Source organism: Microtus oregoni, unplaced genomic scaffold (genome assembly GCF_018167655.1).
Source record: "Microtus oregoni isolate MIOR12 unplaced genomic scaffold, Mior012 000077F_ref0000221, whole genome shotgun sequence".
In the NCBI taxonomy this organism is placed as follows: Eukaryota; Metazoa; Chordata; class Mammalia; order Rodentia; family Cricetidae; genus Microtus; species Microtus oregoni.
The window spans coordinates 5,940,011-5,946,010 of NW_024544029.1; positions in this window are offsets into that span (position 1 = coordinate 5,940,011).

A 6,000-nucleotide genomic window follows, 5' to 3' on the forward strand; every position below is an offset into this window, starting at 1 on the left:
TGACTCCAGAGGGTGCCTGTCCCCTGTGGACACGAGGGACTGGATGACCTAGAAAGTAGACACAAGCAGTAGCTCCTTCTCAGACCCCTGCCCGGGGAAGACCTTTCAGGGTCTGTGGGAGGTGAGCTGATAGCTGCCCCTCCCAACATAGGACTGTTTGACAGAGAAATGGCCAAATTACCCTTTCCTCAGAGAGACTATGTCCCTACAGGGGACCAGACCTTCAGGGATCCTAGGGCCAACAGGGCCCTCTGGAGGCTTTGTGCCCAGGCCAGTCTCTGGCAGGAGAGTGTCTGGATCCTCACAGCGCTGCCCCATTTCATAGCCCCTAGTTACTTCCACCTGAGTTCACTCAGCTTTTTATTTTCTTCAGCCCCATTTTACAGACGAACAAATGAAAGCTGAGGATAAGGACTGAAGCAGCAGGCAGCCTGCCTGACCCCAGGCCTCTGGGTGTCATATACTCACACGTCCATGGCTTAAGAGTCTGAATGACTGTCCCAGGCTGAGACGTAGCTGGAGGTTGGAATCCCAGCCTCCTCTCCGGCCTCCAGAGCAATGCTCTTTCTGCTTCATCATCACACTGTGCCCGATAGAAAAACTGCTTTGGGGAAACCAGTTTGGCAGAGGAGAGGGAGAAAGGAGGGGTGGGCAGGAGGAGGGAGCTGGAACCCTGCGGGTAACTGCAGAGAACAGGGTCAATAAGGAAATGGTAGGATTGGGACACCAGGGTCCCCAGTTGGCTGGGGACGGGACCAGTCCTTCACACTGTCATGCCCAGGCCTGAGGCTGCAGGCTACCAGTGTTCTTCTTTCAAGACCCTTGGAGAGCCCGAAATCAAATATTCCTCCTCCCTGGCTCAGACAGCCTTATTGCCATTGACAGCAAATGTATTGCTCTAATCTCTTCTCATTTTGCCAGGATGGGCTCCATTCTGACCCCCCTGCCCCAGTCTTTAAGGCTTCAAGGAGGTGGGAGGGAGGTAGGAGCGGAAGGAAAGGTGGGAGGGACAGGCAGGACTCGGCTGTCAACGGAGTAGCTGCAGTGACCCTAGACTTGTCATGACCCGCTCTTTAGCGTGCTGAAAGCTCCTAGACACATGGAAGCACCTAGGGAAAGCCAGTCCCTCAAACCAAGGGTATCCCCATGGAAGCAGGGTGGGACACTGCAGGACAACAGACCTCTGCCGAGCACTGCGTGCGTGCATGTGTGTGTGTGTGTGTGTGTGCGCGCCTGCCTATCTGTGTGTCTGTGTCTGTCTATGTCTACAGGTGAGTATGTGTTTAAGGGATGACCTGTCTGCCTGTCTGTCCCACTGTCCTCTGCTGCCCATAGTAGCCTGACCAAATATGTGTATTGTTGTTCCATTGACTGTTTCTCCATCTGGTCTTCTCTGCTGAGGCCTTCTGTAAGGGTAAGGTGTGGAGTGGGGAATGGGACTAATATACTTAAGAGCCGATAGCTTGGGGAATAGAGATGGTATCCGAAGCCCAGATAAGGGATAGAGAGGGCTAAGAGGGAGTGGGGTTGGGTGTGGTGGCGCACACCTTTAATTCTAGTACCTGGGAGGCAGAGACAGGTAGATCTCTTTAAGTTCGAGGCCAGCCTGGTCTACCCAATGAATTCCAGGCCAGTCAGGGCTACACAGAGAAACTCTGTCTCAAGAAAAACAAGGTGCATATGTGCATGCATGGGATTGTGGGAAGAAATTTGTAGCTCAGAGGCAGAAGTGGGGTACTGGTGATGTGAGGCAGGAAGAGCAGGTGAATGAGATGTGGTCATAGATGTGGCGTGGTCACACCTCCAGAGCAGAGGGAGGCCAGCCAGCAGTCACATGTGCCGGCTGGAGAAGCTGGAGGTGGGTGACTGGGGACTGGAGGTCCAGGCTTCTCATTTGTTCTGCAAAAATTTATCCTGAGCGTGTGTGCACACACGCACATCGGTCTCTCCCAGCACAGTGAAGAGCCCTGTCCATCTCTTCATGAATCTTTAGGTTGGGCTGGAATGTTTTCTGTGTCCTATTAGTTTACTGGCGGAATGGGGCCTTAAATCTGTAGTGTGGGTGTGTATACACATATACACACCAAATTCTCTCGTGAAGTTCCCCAGCCCTTCCAGAAGCAACCTTTGGTGGAAATGGCTGAGTTGGATCAGAACCTACAGGGTCAGCAGAAGAGGGAGTGTAGTGGAGACCTTCCGGCTTTATGCTGCTGCTTCCTACTGCCAAGCAAGTATGTTGTCCACTTTGAGAAAGGCTACCCTGTCTTGTTACACAGCTTTCTGTCCTTCCTTCCTTCTTTTCTCTTCTCTCAACACCCCTGACCCCATGGTTTCTTCGTTATGTAGCCCTGGCTGTCCTGGAACTCACTCTGTAGACCAGGCTGGTCTTGAACTCACAGAGATCTGCCTGTCTCTGCTTTCTGAGTGCTGGGATTAAAGGGTACCAAGCCATGCTTCTTAGTTCTTTTTTGTCTGAGGATGGCTGTGGTGGATTTGGGAAACTCTACTTCTGGGTTTCTGAGGTCTAATTGAAGGAAGAGAGGGATAAAAGTCATAAAAATAGCTGGACTGAGACTGTAGTTCATTTGGTAGAATGTTTCTTAGCAAGAGGCCCCTAGGGTCAGTGCCCAGCAAGGCCTAAGATAGGGGGTTCAAAATCATTCTTGGCTGCCTGTGAGTTCAAGGCCAACCTGGGCTACATGAAACTGTCAAAAACAACAACAGACAAGAAACAAACAAAATCAGCTAATATTCTTGGAGCACAGTGTGCGCCTAGTTCTGAGCTGAGTTTTGTAAACAGTTTGATTTAATCCCCCAGACAGCCATTACCATTACCATTTAATACTACCATTACACCCATTTAATGCTCAGGCAAGTGAAGAAACAGAGTCCCAGGAACTACATCTAGCTAGTTTGAACTGGTATTAAGGTCTCTCACATCCTTTGTGAGAATCGTATACAGTCTTGTCCCCAAACTTCGAGGGGCCTTGCATTCCAGTCACACTGCCTGGATTCTCCATTTTTTCTTGACCTGTCTGTCTGCTTCACATTCCATGCTTTGGGTTGGGTGCTGTTCATTTTTTTGGACTTCACCCTCAGCACATCTGCCTTCAGCTCACTTGTCCAAAACAGTACCAAGCTGTCTTCTGAGTGTTGGGATTAAAGGTTACCAAGCCATGCTTCTTAGTTAGTTCTTTCTTGTCTGAGGATGGCTGTGGTGGAATTTGGGAAACTCTACTTCTGGGTTTCTGGATTACTCAGAGGCTGTCTGAGACCAGGCCTCTGCCCATGCTGCCTCTATAAGTGCATCACGAATAGCCTTCTCCAGGCAGTGTGTGTGTGTGTGTGTGTGTGTGTGTGTGAGAGAGAGAGAGAGAGAGAGATCCTCGAATAGATGCTCAATTTACGTTTTCGGAGAACTGGAGGAGGAGTCTGAAAAGACACCAGGAACAAAGGAGAAGGAACTGAAAGGCACAAGCCAGATTTGGCGGCCGATGTGAACAGACAAAATGCTCACAGACCAGCGACTCCAGTGACAGCACCTCTGTTCTGACCTCGGGCTCCTGGCCTGGAGGGGTTCGGGCAAGGCAGGATGGGGCTGCCGGGCAAGGGTCCTCGGTCTCCAGCTCCAACCGGAAGGACTTGCCCAATGAAGGTTCTTTTCCTCCAGGGAAGCTCTTTCACAGACTTAACCACTCTCCACCCACATCCTGACACTGCCATCTAGTTTCCAAAAGGCCAGAGATGGAAGAACCAGATTAAAAAGCCTGAGCCTTCAATAAGCGGCAGAGTCAGGATCGAAATCCATAGACCTGGAGCCTTTTTGTTTTCAGGTTCAAGTGCGCCCAGCATGTTCACTATGCAGAAAACTAAGTGGGGTGAGAGGATTTTAACACCCCGTCCCTTGGCACCATACCTGCACACACACACACACAGCATTTTTTCTCCTCACCAGGCTGGTGCAGCAGACAAAGGGGGTTGAGTAGAATGGTGCTTACTTCGGGGTGGAGGTGAGCTGCTTCCCAGGCATCATTTGCAGCTTGTAGATTGGGTGATGGAGTGGAATACTGTCACCATCTTGGTTGAGCTCAACTCACCTGCACGTAAATGAATGTTTCTTGGGGCTACCTACAACGGGAAATGTAGTGGTAAATCAAAGGCATTCTACTGCTGTCCTCCTGAAGCTGACGGCCCATCAAGCAAGGCAAGGGGCTCTTACTGAGCATTTACTTAGTCCCAGGATGCGTGCTGAATGTTACACAGACATCTGAGTTATTCCTCTGAATGACCCAATGAGACAGACATTATTTCTGCTTATAGACGACCGAGGCAAAGCACAGTTAGCATGCGGAAGGCCGAACAGAGGTAACCACACACAGATGTGGTGACTCATGCGGGGCGGGCAGCAGTGCTTAGAGTAAAAACATAGATGTATCTGAAGAAAGCAGTTAAAGTCAAGCTGTCCAGAGAAGACGGAACTTAGATGAAGGACGGCACAGAAAGAGTGCTGAGGCAGATGGACAGCAAGAGCAAAGTTCCGAATGCTAGAGCTTTACTTCGCTAGTTTGCTAGTGCTTGGTGAACTCAGAGACCCGTGAATAGGAGGGGCTAGGAAGGGCGGCTGGAGCCCGGAAGCCCGGGTTAGGCAAGCCCTGTTCGGGACTTTGGTCTTTAATAGGAAGGAGAGGTGAAATGAAGTTATTAATGGTTTGACACAAGGAAGAGCCATGGTTAGATCTGCTGTGGTTGTTTTAGGCTGGCCTGGAGCTCACTAAGTAGCCAAGGCTGGTCTTTATCTCTCATTTTTCAAGTGTTGGAATTATGGGTGTGTGCCACCATGCCCACACAGAATTGCCCTTTTTTAATGTCACCATTGGAAAGAGCTCAAGGAGGGGTACAGCTTTCTTGGTGGTTGGACTACTGAAGAGGACCAGACTGGTTACAGTAGTCAGCCCAGTAGGCCAGGCTGACCTTGAATTTACAGAGCTCCTTCAGACTCTGCCTCCTGAGTGCTGGGATTGAAGGCGTGCACCACCACAGTACCTGGCTCCCTGTTTCTAGTATGCTCTATCTACTGGGATTGAAGGCATGCACCACCACAGTACAGGCTCACTGTTTCTAGTATGCTCTATCTAACCAGTACTTTGTCAGGCTGCTGGTATCCAGTGAAGGAATTCCAAGACAGATAAATAACAAAAGAATACAACGATTGAGAGTACCTTAACAGGTTAAAGATGAAGAGTTTGCTGGTACTCAGTTGTAGGGTAAAGGGCCTTTCTGATGTTGGGTTCGAACCTTTGAAAGTTCTAAAGCTTTGTACCAGCATAACGCCAGATTTTAAGTGCATTTATTAAACGGGATTAGAACACTTCATTTTGTATTTCTGTTTGTTTCTTAGAGCGGTCTTCCTCATTCATGGCTACTGGAAAGCTGAGACCACATGATCTGTATTTCTCTGATTCCAGCAGAGTGCTAGCTATGAAGTTGGCATACTTACTGTGCATCAAATAAAAGTCTGAATGAATGCGTGAATGAATGAAGGGATAATTATAGCTCAGAAAATATGGTTAAAATGATTGCTACTCTGTCTCCTTCTGGAATTCTTCCTATTCTACAGTGAGATCTGAAACTATTCAGTTATTAGTTTCTAAGAGCCCTATTAGCCTGCCCCGGGGAAACAAGGAAGCAAGAATAATATGCAATTAGTCAACAGGTCATTAGAATAATTGCAGGAAAGGGAGCCGGAGTCGGGGGCGGGGAACCTACACGGACCACAAAACACCCTCTACCCCCGCAAAACACCCCACAATGCCCCCACCCTAACTGTGCCCTTAGCCAAAATGGCCCTTTTCGGCGACTCCCTAACGTAATGCGCATGCTCATCTCCAATTTTTTTTTGCTCCCGCCCCCTAGCCCTGACGCATGCGTTGTCGTGAGGACGATGTTCTCTGATTGGCTGGTCCGCGATTTTGAACCGGATCTGGCGGCGCGGTTCCACAC